Raw genomic sequence first — 17,168 nt, forward strand, 5'->3', positions numbered from 1 at the left:
CATCACAGAACTTTGAGCTGTAGCGTAAAACAATAATCTATTATGCGAATGAAAATTGGTCGTGATTGTACAAAATACTTAAAACCGCGTCTGTTTGTTTTTCATCCACAGTTATAAGTAATGCATCGATATTTGTGAAATTTGGCACAAATAATAAACATACACCAAAGAGTTCTCTGTCAAGTATTTTGCCAATTTTACCGATTCATTCCAGAGCTACAGCCGTACATCTGTGTTCCGATTATTGCGGATACAGGCTTTATCTGCTCTGGGTATCGAGATAATGGAATTTGAAACTAAACTTGCCAACAAGCACCACCTAGCGGTGAAAGCACGAATTCAGTAACAAATTTTGAAAACGACGTATAATCAATGATGTAGCATTGATTGAGTTGTATTGTAAATGTTTGATGTTATGCATGAAACATACCATGAAAAGATGTACACTAACCAATTGACATATAATTTTTCATGAAAGGATTAATAGTTATTGCAAGCGAGAGTATATCTTTTAGCAACAGGTCTTACGTCCCTCAAACACAAAATATATATGATTCTCGTGACTTAGCACTCATTACAAAATGTCAACAATGATTATTGTCATTTCTTGAAAAGGTAGAGTGAGTCATCTTCAAGTAGCAGTTTGAAGTGGTGTTTGGCAATTTCAGCTAAATTAACATGATTGAAACACACCTATTCTACTTTGTAAATGTCAAACTCGCTAATTTGGGTATTAAACTGAAATAATTTACTCCATCTAGGTCCAGAGTTGATGTTGGTGATTGCTTTACAGCGTTCATAAACAAAAAATGAACTTTTAACATGATGAAACATGAATGAAACTTCAAAATGTGGTATTTCCTCACAATGTTTGAAGGTCACGTGCAAAAAAATGTAAAAATGAATTGTCATTTGAAAATGAACGCGTTACGTAATCAATAAATGATCCATTTCGGTTATTTCTGTCAAATATATCGTGAAATGAAGATAAATAATAGAAGGTTTCGTCAAATTCAACTGTTGCAAGTTACCCCATAGTGGTTGTCCAATATAATAGGGGTACTCACTAAACAGATTAAATTGCTGCGTAAGCCATGATTTTCTGCTTATTTGAAATGTTTCATGATTTTGCGAATGGAATAATCAAAGATTGCCTTGGTGATCGCGACGTTTAATCAGTTTAATCAGTTTATGCTGTTAAGTGAATCCCCCTAATAATATTTTTTTGCATTACTTAGACCAAGCCCACTCATGGGCTCAATCAAGCGTTTTAACGTTAAGAAGAGCCCCGAACAAAAAAGCGAACCGCACCGGTCGCTGCTAAGTAGGGCTCGAAAGCGAAAAGTTTACGTACGGTTCGTAGCAGGGCTTAGAATATAAAGACACGCAAAGTACGGTCTCTATCCGTAGGCTCGTGCGCTCTCTCGCGTTTAGCTCTCTGGGTAGCGTAAAGAGGAGACGAAAGAACATGAGTATGGATTCGTTGCCAGGTATATAGTTTCTAGAGAATGATTTTCTTGTTTTGTATAGGTAGGAATTTTTTTTTAGTTTGCATCAAATATTTGAAATTTTCAACCAATCAATATCATAGATCGTTACACGAATAACACAACAAATTGTCTGACATAGAATTGTGATACAGTGACAATACAAACGCAGAAAAATAATAGGTTTAAATTGACAAGCTTTGATTAAGTATGTTATGAATAAAGTTTTCGCTTCTTCGCCAATTTTAGGATCATGCATTTCGAAAATGTATTGATTTTCTCCTAAAAATAGTTACGATTGCTCATAATCGCACCTTTAGTTTTTGATTCGGCCGATCGTTTCGAAACTAATATTTGAAGAAATGTATAGTGATTCAGTGAGTTTTGCTGTTTTAACACGTACATGTTTGAGCCGGGTTTTCTACGCAGCAAGTAAAGCTTAGTTTCGCACATTTAGAAAAATGTCCAAATAAATAACTCGCGAAGTTCGTTCCGACAAGTTTCAAAATTATCGTCATCCGACGCAGATTCCGGTGAGTCAGTGGGTGGTTTATTAAATATAAATTTAAAAATATAAATTAAATAAACGAGACATTAGGAAGAAAGTGTACGAAATGGGTAACTTCACCGTCCACGCATCCCTCCTCCCCTGTAAATTCGAGAAGTACCTTGCCGAAATAAAATATTCTGTACTCCAAGTATTTCGAAATCATACCGATAAAAATCTTAAAAAATGTAGTCGAGCTGCCAAGTTTCACCAATTAAAAAGGGTGGTGTGCAGGACTGCCATATTGTAGGTTCCTCGTTATAGAAAAAGCAAGGCGTTGGATGTTAAAATACAACAATTGTTGTATGAAGTCACGGGGGTGAATCTTCGTCACGAAAAGTACTGCTCGTTTGAAGGCTCAACACTAGCGAACCTGGTGGTGGAAGTCAAGCTTTTTCCTACAGCGAGCATAGGGAGACGACGTAGCACGCTTTGATGATTTTTTTATTTTCCCATGGAAATTCATTCCAATCTAGTTCTCCAAGTGACAATTTCACGACTTCCGCCTCGAAACTTCAAATTTGTTCGAAGATACACATCTGTTCTGTGATGAAGTGCCAAAAAGGAGAGTGGGCTCATTATGTACTTTGACAAATACGCAGTCTACTTCAAGCGCATAGAATCTGCTTCCAACAAAATATTCATATACCACCATCCAAAAGATCGCAATATATATTAAGATTTGCGAGTGATGCTTTGTAACTAAAAGGTTGTGACTGAGTAGGGGAGACTGGGGAGACTTGATCCCTTTTTCTTAATTTACTTGAAACTTTAAGAAAACACACAAAACTAGATCCGATTTCCGTACAAAATGGCAGGTAAACATCTATTGCAAGTTAATACACAACAGAAGGCCTTTAAATTATTATTAAAGTTTTCTAAACTGTGTTTTTATGGAGGCATGTCTTATGATGTGTTTTTCAAAAATGGGTGACACTTGATCCCCCTTTGAACACATGGTTTATTTAAAGGGAAAATTATTCCAGAGTCTTCCTATTCATTTTCTTTTCGAGTTTTCTTGTATTTTCGATGAATATGGAATGTTTGAAATTGTAAGATTTCCTTAAATTTTTAAGGCTATGCCGTATTTTCAAAACTAGAATTCCAAATAAATAGAGGCTTCCGAATAGAATTTTATTTTTCACATGTATAATGTGTGTGTAATCCTCGAGGGATCAAGTCTCCCCATGTCACTGTGGTATATACTAAGCTGAATTAATTAAAATATATTCACAACAGATTTATTTGGATAAATAAGTTTGAAAGTATTTTATTTAAACTATGTGCTGTGAAATTTTGACACGATATGGTTCAATTTTCACAAAGTTATTGAGATTTTTCGGAATCGCCTAAAAGATTTCTGAAGGAATGAAAACAAACCATAAGCCGTTAAAAAATAATGCAATGTACAATCGAAATCACTTGTAGCAAAAACATAGCCATTTGTCCAGGAGTAGTTTTGGAAAAAATATGCTAGAAGAAAAATGTTTTTGATTCCGAGCAAATATGGGGGGAACAAGTCTCCCCAGGGATCAAGTCTCCTCAGTCTCCCCTATAGAATTAGCTGATGTTAAAATACACGTTAATGAATAAAGGTTGCGCAAACTTATCGCAGACTGTTAGAAGACAGCTTCTACTATGACCAAGATTCAAGAATCTTGACCTACGCGAAGTTGTAAAGGAGCCAACTACGTTATAAATGTGTTGGAAATGCAAGGGATGTAATTATTCAATAAACCTAATTATTAAAAAAGATGCTCATAATCTCAAATTCAGATAAATTTCTTGCGAGAAAGGCAACATGAATATTGAAGAGATGGATATTATTTTAGATAAAAATTCATCCTACAAGTCATACAGTAAGCAACAAACATATAATTTAAAAAAACATTGTTTGAATTCCGGGATTAAAGGCAATCATAAATTATTGAGAAAATGATATCTTTAAACGCACCAAAACTGGTACAAATCTCCAAGGGAATTATTTATTTGAATTCAATTTTTACTAACAGTTTTCAGTCTTATCCAAAACCCCATCTTTCATAATATGAGCACAAATTATTATACTGAATAAGATTTGCAATAGCCCCATAGAAATACACAAAATATTGCGATGATTTATAGAAGTGCAAAAAACCGATGGTACGGAGAGAATAGAGACCACCGGTGCGCAAAGGCGACCGATCATTATTTTACTCACATGGAAACGAACGACCGGTGCGAAAATGGGTTGATAACGAAATTAAAAATCGTTAACGACGTGCTGTTGCGTGTGTAGTATCAAGCCCACGGGTGGGCTTGGTCTTAGTCGATAAGTTTCTCAAACTTTTATCGTTTAGATAAGCTTACTATTAGGTACCCTAACTGCAAGCAAGGTCATCAGACTTATCGCACTTACCATAAGGGAGAGGTCAAGCACGATTTTCACTCTTGTTTTTATGGCATAAAATGAGCAATCTGTTTTAACAGTGTAGCTAAACCATAAACAAATAAACAAAGCCAATTTTTAAACTCAATCGATCTTTGATACACATAATCACTATAACCGAAATAGTAGGGCATCCTAGTTTTCATTATTATAAGAAAATGTTTCACATTTAGTGTATGTCGTCGTGTTGCAAGTTACACCGCTGTTGCAAGTAACCCCGTTTGACGGTAATGGCTGAATTATTGAAACAGTTTACATCACATAAAACAAAGTATAAACAGATGAAAAAATATGCAAAACTGCTACCGCTTAACAGCACAATTATGCTGGTTCGTCACGAAAGGGATGTAGCACAGTTGCTGATTTAACCGTGTCGTTTCACAGATCGAAAAAAGAGTGTAAAATTCTGTGACATATGATGCACATGATTGGAGCGTGGGATATCACAGAAGTTTACATGACATATCATGTAAAAGACATAAAATATCATGTAAACTTCCATTATATGTCATGTAATTCAGCATGATTCTGTGTGTTTACATGACATATAACACAAATTTACATGATATATCATGTAAACCATCATAACACTAAGTTTACATGACTGAACTGAAGTTTACATGACGTGTAAATGTCATTATTTTTATCTGTGTTGGCTTCATGGCGCTTTGCATAAAGTTTTTCATTACCATAACGCGCTTTTTTTAAACTTATTTTAAACTTCACAAGAGTTGTAGAAAATGTTGTTCTTAAGAACTTGTCGAAGACGCCAAGTTTTTAACTCCGTTACTTTTGAAGATACATTTCATTTTTCTACCAACAACGAAAAACCTTGAAATTTGAGTATTTTTCAAAATATTAAATCAATGTCTTACTCTTCTAGAAGCAAAGCAAGCAATGCAAAGCAAATCAAAGATAACCGCTGCTATTCTGTGGTTGACCAGAACAATCGAAGTTGCACAGAGATCCAATGAATGGTGGGGACTAGCTACACACTCTCAATGTGCACAATTCGAGAGTTCAATATTTTAAAGTCAATAACGGCGCCGGCCACGTCCTTACGGTCATCCGGAAAGGGGAAGGAATGTTAGTTTGACAACCGTTGTTACTAGAAACCGTGGAATTCACAGCATCCCCACAGTTTTCTCGGGAAGCAGTATGTGTTAGCAGGGCAGGGTAAAGTGTGGATCTTGGAGCCACCTTTGGTAGGTGATATGATCCACTAGTTATATGAGAATACACGACACGGTCTTCATCCGGTACACGACACGGTAATGCTCATACGTCAACGATTGTTCTACACAGATTGAAAAAAGAGTGTAACATTCTGTGACATATGATGGAGCGTGGGATATCATAGAAGTTTACATGACATATCATGTGAAGTTCATGAAATATCATGTAAACTTCCATTATATGTCATGTAATTCAGCATGACTCTGAGAGTTTACATGACATATAACACAAATTTACATGATATATCATGTAAACCATCAAAACACTAAGTTTACATGGCTAAAATGAAGTTTACATGACGTGTAAATCTCATTATTTTTATCTGTGTATATTAAACACGTCACCGCATTGCTCGTTAACACTACCGTGAAAACCGACTTTCCCTCGAAAGTTATTGCGCGCTTCTGATTTCGCATTCAATATTCGCGTCCCCATCTCCCTACCGAGAAAACCAACCGACACACGGAAATAGTCGTTTACCACAGTATTGAACTTAGAGTATACGGAGAATAAACTTTCTAGCTTAGATAGCTATTTTCGAATTATGTATTTTACTAAGAGTAGTCCCATGTGTTACCTGTGATCAACAGCCGTTGAGATAATTAATTAAGCCAATTATTTTGAATTTGCTCAATGATTGTTGTGAACTGCAATCACTCTCTTCTTACATTTTTATCGCTTCAATATTAGGCCTGCACCAGCACTACAAGATTAATTTGCAGATATTACAGACTCCAGGAGTCTTCATGAAAATGCATTGGCGAAATTACTTCTTCTAGTATGTAAAGAAAAAATGAAAAACTCCGAATGATCTCACCCAGTTCCATGTCGTCGGATGAGCGCAACCTCTCCTTATCTCCTTCAGTTTTCTATAATATTGTTTGCTACCAAGTGTGCATCCATTTTTGACACTTCACGAGGAAGGAAAACGTGCACCTGCCTCAAACACGTGTCACTTTTTCCTTCGAACAATGCAACGCGACCGAGATTTTCATCGCAACTGCCATAAACACGCGTCACTTTTCGTTATTTTCGCCGAACAATGCAACCCGATCGCGGTCCCCATCGCAACTCAATGTCTTACTCTTCTAGAAGCGGCGATTTATGCGTTTCTAGTCGAGAGGAATAAAAACGGATGAAATTTTGAGCTGGCAGAACCGTGTAATCGGACAAAACAATTCAAATTTCAACCCCTCTCGAACTTTTTTATGTAAAATTGTTCTTACGATGTTTTGAAAACCAATCATAAATCGTAGAAAATTGGGACAATTTTGAAACTCCATTCATATTGTATAGGATGAAAAATTAATGAAAAACTTTGTATCTCATTTACTTGAATATGCGTTTTGTCACTTACATCTCTTTGCTTCTAACCCCCTCGAATATTTATAAAAATATCGATGATAAATATTCACTATCTATAGAGCGCATTACTGACTAAAGGTGACTTCCAAAACTCCTATCCTTTCCATGTTGCTTATGGAGATGCAGTGGTCAGTTCAGTCTTAAATAAAGCAATAATCACACCCTAACATAAAATTGCAATTCAAAAATGCCTACCCTTGTTTATTTAGGCTTAAGTGTAATTTATACCAGTTCGGATCAATCATGGAACAGCAACCACGGTTTTATCGGTTTTTGTGCAATACTACATTATATGAAAAAAAAAAATGTGAATTTCAAATTTTCATGGATGAGATATTAGCTTGCTTCCAGATTTTTTTCTTTACGATAAGGTTCTACAGATTCAGAAAAGTTCGATAATATTCGTGTCTCAGCACACTGCACTGTGCAACCACCATGTTTGATTTCCTTTTCTGCGTCTTACCACCTTGGATGCCTTGATAAGAAATTTTCCACACTGTCTTGGCCCAAATTCAAAATGGCCGACCACTGGGTTCAAGAAAAACTACCAAAGAAAATTCTTCTCATCGATTCACGTAAGCACTAGATCAAACTTTGCGACAAATCCTCCGATGTCGAATCTCCCAACTCCAATATGGCACTTGTGAAGTCTTATATCCTTTGCACTGAAACCCCATTCAACCCCAGAACACTAATTTTCTGGTTGCCCCAAGACCTGATCCAAGGTCTGGGACCTCTAGATTCGCCGCTGCCAGGTCGATCCACACACCACAACTGGCAAGTGTCTGCAGGAGACTGAACCGTGCGAGGCTCTCGCCGTTCGGCTCGACTGGGTTCGGCTCCTCCTGAGTGCGATGAGGTGTCCTGAATCCGCGAGCGCGCGCGAATCGAACCTCCATCTAGGTAGGAACCTATCTATGTAAATATGTATCCTTTTCAATCGGTTGTGGGGGGTGCTGATGCTTTATTTGTATTGTGTGCAACCACCACACGACGACGGTGAGAACCTAGTGAGGTGGAAAAACTATAACCGTTTCCGGTTGAGTGAGCCATGGCGAGCTCAGGATTTTCGCCGTCAATAGGGTAAATGTCGTATGGTTGGGATTGGGAATATGCAAGAGAGAAGGATCAATAATAACGTTGAATTATATTTATGGAAAGTAGTTCAAGAAACATTATTTTTAACCTGTAATACGTTCAAGGTGTCTCACAATTTGAACCTCCATATAAATTTGTTATCAACGGTCAATGTTATCAAAATTTCTATAAGAATCATGATTTCGCGAAAGAGAGTAGAAGTCTTTGGTGTACATACCTAATCCCAAAAAAATCTACAATGTAGATGCTTAACAACCGATAATTTTCTCAAGTTCTATTTGAGCACAACTTTTATGCTATTGCTACATTCTGTTTCAATGATTCTGAAGAATGGCCCATACAGCCACAGCTGTAAAGGCTTTCATGCTATAGGTGACGGATTCGATTCCGGGTCGAACAAGGAACTTTTCGTAAAGGAAATTCTTTTGACTTCCTTGGGCATAGAGTATCCTCGTGCCTGAAGAAACTCTATAGGAAAGAAGAAGTAGAAAAGAAGAAGAAGAAGAAGGAGAAGGAGAAGAAGATTCTGATCCGTAAAGATACGAATTGAACAGAAAACAAGTAAAAAAGATGATAACTACTCAAAAACCCAAGTAACAGAAGTAGCTGAACAACAGTTTCTTAAGCTAGAGTTTGCTTAAGAGTAGTTTGTTCCACTTTGTACAGCAAAAATGTTTGTTGGGAATATTAGAAGAAAGATTGTCAGATTATGTACATTACGGCTTACTACAACAATGTTTGGGCCCATATAGCCGAGGCGGTAAACGCACGGGTATTCAGCATGACCATGCTGAGGGTGACGGGTTCGATTCCCGGTCGGTCCAGGATCTTTTCGTAAAAGAAATTTCCTTGACTTCCTTGGGCATAGAGTATCTACGTGCCTGCCACACGATATACGCATGCAAAATGGTCATTGGCAGAGGAAGCTCTCAGTTAATAACTGTGGAAGTGCTCATAGAACACTAAGCTGAGAAGCAGGCTTTGTCCCAGTGAGGACGTTACGCCAAGAAGAGAGAGAGAGAGAGAGACAACAATGTTTATCTCCAACATTTCATTTATTTTTGATTCCCGGTTAGTCCAAGACCTTTTCGCGTGGAAGAATTCATAAATGACGATGCCTTATCAACGACTTTTGTCATTCTTCTGTTACACATTTTCTCTTACTTGATACATGGTTTATTATTTACACTATCGAAAAACCATATCAATTCCCTCATGAACTAATCCTCGCAGAATTGTGGAGGAATCCCTGAAATAATCCCGAAAGGGTCCCCAGCAAAAAACCGAGAATGGAGTCCCGAGAGGAATCTTTGGAGGAATTCAAAAAGAATCCTCAGTAGTATCTCTGAAATAATCCCAGGAGGAATCCTAAGGAAAATCAATGAAAGAATCCTGGGATAACTTAATGAAGATCTTGGCAAGAATAGTGGGGAAAACCGGAAGAGAACCCTGAAGGGGTCCTGGACCAATTCCCTGGAGGAATACCTAAAGTATCAGGAAGTAATCACTGCGAAAATATAAAAAACAATCCAATATCCTAGAAGAATTCCTGAAAAGATCCCGGAAGAAATCTTGCATAGCATGAATACTTGCACAAATCGTAGATGGAGTAGCAGAGATAAGCATATCCTTTGCTATTGTAGATTTCGCTATTATCTACAATAACATGGACCCACTCATCTATACACACCTGGCCAAGACCTTGCAAGCATTATATAAATCTAATCATCAACTTAGAAAGCGTCCAAAATTGAAACGACTCAATAGATGACAGGATGGTAAAATTAACGAATAACGAAATATGGTAGTACAGTATAATAGTGTAAAAATAATTGATCGGAAAGATCATAACAAGGTTTATATCATTGAACGATCGCACCCAAAGGCGGACGCGTTCGATTAGCTCCGATACTCGCCTCATACAGAAGCGATACATGTACAGCAAGAAACAACACAATACTCTGAAAGAATTTTGGAAGAGAAAGAATTCTGAAAGAATCCTGGAGCAACCCCCAAAGGAATCACTGAAGGAAAAGAATATTGGAATACCGGGAGAAATCTTCTTAAAGGATTCTCGGAAGGAGTCTCTTAAGAAATCCCTGAAGGAGTCCCTGAAATTAAGAAAAGAAGAATTCCGAGGAAATATTGGTATAAACTCCTAATGAAAACCCAGAAAGCATTAATAAAGGAATCACGGGAAGAGTTTCTGAAGAATTTCCTAAAAGTTTCCAGGAGGAATTCCTAATTAGTTTTGGGAGGAATCCCTTAAAGAATGCCGGAAGAAATCCCGGAGGAAACCAATAAAGGAATATTAGGAGAGGTTTCATGAAATAATACACGTCTGTACGTAACGGGGGTTGAACAATGAATTACTACATAACAACATCTGTTGTTTCAATTGCATATGTTGCTATTCCGCATCACCTTACTGCAACAGTTTTATAGGGGATTCTGGGGTAATACGCACCACTTAAGGAAGATGCGTCCAAATGCATATAAAAAGGCAATAATTTATTGGTTTAATGCATGCATTCATTGCATATACTTTCATTCTAAGAGAAACCAAACACAATTTCAGCCTTAATACTTTTGAAAATAACGTTTTTTGTAAAGACTATCATTACGGCTTCGTATGTTTATGCGGGGCAGTATGCACCCTTGCTCGGGGTAAAATGCACTACAACAATGGGGCAGGATGCACTCAAACAAAGGGGCAAGACGCACCACAACATTGAGGTAAGATGCACCGTCGAGTTTAGAAATCTTTTTACTTCTTAGACAAAATGCATGTTTTATAAGGTTTTAAGACAAACAATAGCTCAATTTTGTTTGCGAATACTTACAGAGCACTCATAGATATTATTACAGCTTGTTTTCTATAGGTGCGTTTTGCCCCAACCAATGGAGTGCATATTGCCCCAATCAATAGCAAAAAATAAAATAGTTTAAAACATATAATTTACGTAGATTACTGTTTAAGTTATTTTTCCTATGCTTAGCATTGCCCTCAATGAACTGAACAAACACAACAGCATTAGATGTTTGGTCGGTTTTCACCATCAAATCATTCGACAAACGATCGGGTAAATTACATCAGAATCGTGCTTTTCAATTTTATTCATTTTTCTCACTAATAACGTAACGCAGATACGTAAAATTTTCCAGATGCTTATTTATTAAGACGTTCTATTAGACTGATAAGGTTTCAAAGCTCTAAAACCGATAATCCCTGAAAAACAAAGGGAGTGCGTTTTGCCTCGACAGTGCGTATTACCCCAGATGCCCCTACTGCTTTGGTTGTCTTCCTAAATTTTCACCGGTAAGGTGTTTTTTTTCTCCAAAGCTCTCCAGCAGTTGCAGAAACCATTCCAATTCTTGGTAGCATATCGACCCCGATATATATCCGGCTCTAGTTGAAGATACCCCAGAAAACGAGTTCACCATCCTATCGAAAAAAAAAATAGTCAGTCGTTCAATCTTTTGCTTCTCCAGCCCAATCCGCATATGAGCACCGTTCTAGAGTTTGCTCTCTTTCTCCAAGGCACAACATCAAATCGCTGGGTCCGATAACATATTGAAGAACACGTTTCGCCTCCGTCCATGCTGCTGACTTGGCGGCTGAGTATTGATGTACTCACCGCATCATCCGGTCTAGTATGTAGTCACGGACCACGGCTCAATACAATAAACCGCCAATGAGGCGCTGAAACATCTCGTTGTTCGGCAGCCTGTCTCCCTCCTCCTTTTGTTGGATTCACTTCTTAACAACGTCAAACATTTGTCCGTACTCCTCCTGGTTTGAGCACGCCGCCAGCATATCATCCACGTATAGAAGAATAAAATCAGTCTTACCTTTTCTTGTTCGAACATATAAACTGGCATTTGCATCTGACGGCTTGACTCCCATCTTCTTCAAAATGTTGTCTATCTGCCGATTCCACATCATCGCGATGCATCACCGCAAACATGCAGTTTTCTTCCTTCGAATTCATGCGAATTCATTCAAATTCATTCAATTCATGAAAATCTGCTCGTGACGGAGTGTTACTTGCTTGGCCACATAGCATAGCATAGCATAGCATAGCATGAATACTTGCACAAATCTTGGATGGAGTTGCAAAGTTGAATATTTCCATTGACATTGCTGATGTCGCTACTATCTACAATGTCATAGATTCACTCAGCTCCACACACCTGGCCAAGTCCTTGCAAGCATTTATAAATCCCTTCATCAACTTAGAAAGAGCCCAGAACTGAAGCATCTTCCAATAGATGAAAGGATGTTGAAAATAGCGAATTTTCAACTTATATGCAGTTATAAAGTAAATATACTGAAATTGAAATATTTATAAATAAATAATATTGGAAAGATCTCATCAATTGTTGTGGGGTTTTTATGGTTCAATGGCGATCATCTAATTGTCTTGATTAATGTTCTTCTCTGTAAAGAACATGACAATACTCAGCAAAGAACAACACAATACTGAACACTAAACACCCGCGCATCTATTGTTTTGATTTTCACTCGAGACAATAGCGAACGCGATCGATTATGCTGCCATACTCACCCCTACAGGAGTGATGCATGCATAGCCAAGAACAACACAATACTCCGGAGCGTTACTTGCTTGGCCACAAGCACAAAAACTTCATCAAATTCCTGTCCCTATTTTTGCATGGTGATAGGCCTTGAATCGCGTAATCTTTCCTTTTTGCATTCCGTTTCTTCTTGAAAATGCACCGGCAACCAACTGGCTTAACTACCGGCGGCAGGTCAACTAACTCCCAGGTTCCATTTTCTTTGTTAGAGTCTAGCTCCTCTTTGATAGCAGCCTGCCACTGCTTACGCTCCCAATCGCTCACTGCATCTTAGTATGATCCAGGTTCTCCTGATTGATCGAACGAGGAAACATCTTTCAGCATTTTCACCGGGAACCGCTGCGGTGCAATTCATTTGGTGCTCCGTCCTGAGCGTTTGAACTCGGACTCCTCCTGAATCGAAACATTGGAGAATTCGTCATCTTCGAATTCGTGAGCATCTTCAAATAATGTTACGTTTCCATCGACTTCTGGATCTTCATTATCGTCAACTGTATTTCCCAACTGTTGTTCAATTACTTACATCCTGCGCGCACATCGCTGTTTCGTAACTCATACTCAACTGTACCTTCCTTCAATGAAACAAACATTTCCGGCCCATCTTCCGATAGGAACTTCACATCTCGGCATATCACAATCTTGTTGGTCGTCGAATCAATCATTCGATATCTTTTGTGCTGAGGAGAGTACCCGACAAACTTCATCTTCCTCGCTTTAGGCTTCAGCTTTGTGCGTTGCTCCTTTAGAATGTGCACGTTAGCCTTGACACCAAACACATCCATCTCCAACGAGTCCGGTTTGAGCCCGTATACGGTTTCGTGTGGTGGAGAGACGAACCAGCCAAGGGCTGAAAGTCTCTTTAATAAAGATAAATTAAGCAATTCTTGTGGTGTGATCGCCTTGGCCCTTGTCGGTTAAACGTTCTGTAGAAAATTTGCTGTACTCACCGGTTCTGCCCGAAACTGATATCCCAGCTTGGCGTCCAATAACATGCAGCGTGCCATCTTTACCAAGTATCTGATTCTTCACCACATCATCTTGCTCGTGGGTGTAGGCTGTACTAAATTACTGCAGTATACCGAAAATCTTGCACGCATTCTCGATACTCTTGCTACAGTATTCGTCACCTTGATCGGCTCGCAGCAATCTTCGGGATCTTTCCATGCTGTGTCCTCATCATCCGTACGAATTGATCAAAACCATTAACAGCTCCCGATTTGTTCCGCCTTCTTGGGAAAAGGATTTCGGGTCATCTTTCCCTCGACGCAGCACTCGCAAACCGCTTTGATTCCACAGGGTTGAATTCGGATGCCAGTTACAAACTCTCGTTGCACAGCCTCGAAAATCGCTTCAGGATCACGATGCCCTAACCTCCTATGCCACTCGTGAATACACTTAGGGTTATGGCTCTTCACTGACGCTAAACAGGGCTCCTTTCTAGCTTCAACTCGTGCAATCCGGCTTTGAGCACAGCTTCCATCGCTATTACTCCACCGCTTGACACAGCACAGCCGGACACGTTGAAACTGACGTCAGCACCATTCTTTATTAAATATCCGACGGACAACAGATAAGCTTCTTACTCCAGGATATACAACACCTGACTCAAGCCAACCTCCTTCACGATGTCATTCTTCACGAAACAATTCAGCTTGCATATACCTTCACTTGATGTTACTGCTTTTCCAGCTCCACGAAGACATTTCGGTTTGAGCAAATGCGCCATGATGTCCACGATCCATTCTCGATCGGAATTCGAAACGATGAACGCGAATCATTCTGCTTCTGGAGTTGTCACTTTGGCTTGTGCTGATCGGTGTTGCCTTCCTTTGTCCCTGATTACTTTTTTAACCTTCACGTTGCAAACCTTCTTCTGTGTCCAGGTTTTTGCAGTTAAGGTTCCCGGGCACCAAAATTCATGAAAATTTGGATTTCGGCTTAGTTTGGAATACAGATTCAGAATATTGAATTATCTCAACAGCGCCAAAGAAGCCAATTTGGGGAGGAAGCTCTAAAAGAAACCCGGTGAAAATAAATGCCAAAATCCCGAGTGCTATCAATGGAGGAATTGTAGGAGGAATTCTAAAAGGAAATCCAGTAAGAATCCTTGATGGAATCTTGGTAACAATCCGTGAAAGAACCCCGATGGAGTCCCGAGAGAAATCTATGTTGGAATGTTGATAGAGTCCCTGGAAGAGTCCTTGAATTAATCTGTAAAATAATGTTGGAGTAATCCCTAAAAGGAACTCGGCAAAATGAATGACGAGATCCCGGGAACAGGGTTCCTGATTTCCACTTTTCAAAAAATGTATATTATTTTCTTTGCCATTCTAGCATTTTAACAACAATACACTAAAAATGAATGCATTACATGCAGAAATTCTCTTCTAGTTATGATAATAGCCGCTTCGATCGCTCACCAGCATTCTTCATCATTCGCCATTCATTCATTCGCTTGCGATCCAAACTGCGACGAACGGCAACAAATATCCATGCCAAATAACTTGCGCATCGCTTCTCACTGGTGATGGGGTTGCGTGTTTGATCACGACAATCCGTTTGTTGCATCTTTCTCGATTCGCTTCAGCAAAGAGGAGTGAATATGAATGAAGTGAGGCGAATATACCGATCCTAGCCGGGAGATATCGATGAGGGAATTCTGGAAAGAATTCCTTAAGAACAGCTAGAAGGATTTTCTGATGCAGCTTCTAGAATAATCTGTGAAAGAATCCTGGAGTGAATTCTGGGAGAAATTCCCAAAGGAAGGAATTGATGAAGAATTACTGGAAGGAATCTTCGAAGAAATCCCACGAGGAATCTCTAATGGAAACCCCGGTGACATTTTCAAAGAATTACTGTGGCAAATCAATGCCTGAATCCAGAGTGAATTCCTTGGAAGGATCCCAGAAGGAATTCCTGGAGAAATCTCTAAAGGAATCCTGGGAGGAATTCCTTGAGAAAACCTTAGAAGAATACTTGAAAGAATCCCATAACAAATTCTGGGGCGAATCCCTACAAAATTCTCTGGAGAGGAAACAAGAATCCTACCCAAGAAACAATTTTTGCTTTAAGAAATGTTTCTCAAAGCAACGTTATTAAACTGGAAGTCGTATTATATTTGAATAACTTTGAAATAAAACTGTTCTTCAACTCTTGTTCGCCCAAAAATGAGAATCTATTCAACATCAACCGTTCTATAAGCACGGTGAAATGAATGTTTATCCAATGATCGTACATCGGTTGTGAAACTCTTGTTCAACGTTAGAACCATCAGCAATTTACACAAACATCATAAACTTTACTTCAACGTTTATTAAACAATGTTATATGACGCTATTTGTTTAATCATTTAAGAATGGTTTTAGAAACCGTTATTTTGCACTAGCAGCATAGCGCATAATAACAAGCTTTCTTCGATATTTATTCCACCATAATACAATCAAAACATGCTGGAGCCGTGATACAACTTACGAAATTTATTTCTATTTATATATATGATTTTATAATTGCTACAAAAACGATTCTTAAACGTTTCTTCAACATCATGTTACATCATGTAACAATGAAATGTGAAAATGATTTAACTTTCAACATTTCTGCATTTGTGTCTGGAATAGCTCTCTCTGATTATGTACCCCAACATCTTTATTTTATTACATTTTATGGGACAAATCACATCAATGGAAAGACTCGAACTCTGGATCTTTGGGTTCACACTCGTCTGCATCCGCTCTGCTTCAATCCGAATTACATGAATCGGCAGATTTAAAGCAGTATATAAATATTCAATTTCTGAGTCGAATACATTACCGTGCATATGCTGCTTAAACATTGCTTACATATTTTATCCAACTAATTGTCTTCATAAACATTGAAGTTGATCAATGTTTGGATAATTGTAACCACAACGTTTAATCATAAGGCATGCACGCTAATTATTTTGCTAGTCTGTCTGCAATTCACGGTGTTGTTTTGTGTTGTGAGATTGGTATCGCTTCGAACTTTTTTATTTCAACGTCCAAACAAGTGAACTTAATTTATTTTCACTGCTCCTGTTTTGTGCCGGGAGGAGAATGTGTAAAACTTGTGTATATCTCCAGCCAGCTATAAGATATGAACATAAGGAAGCTGAACTCGGTTTGACCGGTGGTACCAAAGTGGGTACCAATACCAAACAGAGGAGCCGCCCAGGATCCACTTCAGCTGCATTTTCTGGTGTTTTTGTTGCCGATTTTGCTGTCGTTGGAGCGTGTAGTGTAAAAGGTGAGTCAGAATGTTTTTAAAAGTGTGAAAAGTGTGATATTTAGAGCTGCTGCAAGAAGTTTGTTTGGTCTTCAACCTTGTAGCCGCGGTTGCTCTTTTTAGGCTCCTAATCAGCAATCGTGTTTACAAAAAGGAGCAGGGCGAA

At 38.5% G+C, this 17,168-nt stretch overlaps 1 protein-coding gene across 1 annotated transcript in view; it reads right to left on the reverse strand.

The window, feature by feature from the left end:
- LOC109397730 (uncharacterized) overlaps nt 1–7,877 on the reverse strand; it is a gene marked incomplete at its 3' end in the record, with an annotated part of 68,587 nt that extends 60,710 nt beyond the window's left edge. Inside the window, exon 1 of the mRNA XM_062854951.1 lies at nt 7,530–7,877. The remainder of the gene's footprint in view (nt 1–7,529) is intronic.
- Between the last annotated feature and the right edge of the window lie 9,291 nt (nt 7,878–17,168).

Source organism: Aedes albopictus, chromosome 1 (assembly GCF_035046485.1).
Source record: "Aedes albopictus strain Foshan chromosome 1, AalbF5, whole genome shotgun sequence".
Classification (NCBI taxonomy): domain Eukaryota; kingdom Metazoa; phylum Arthropoda; class Insecta; order Diptera; family Culicidae; genus Aedes; species Aedes albopictus.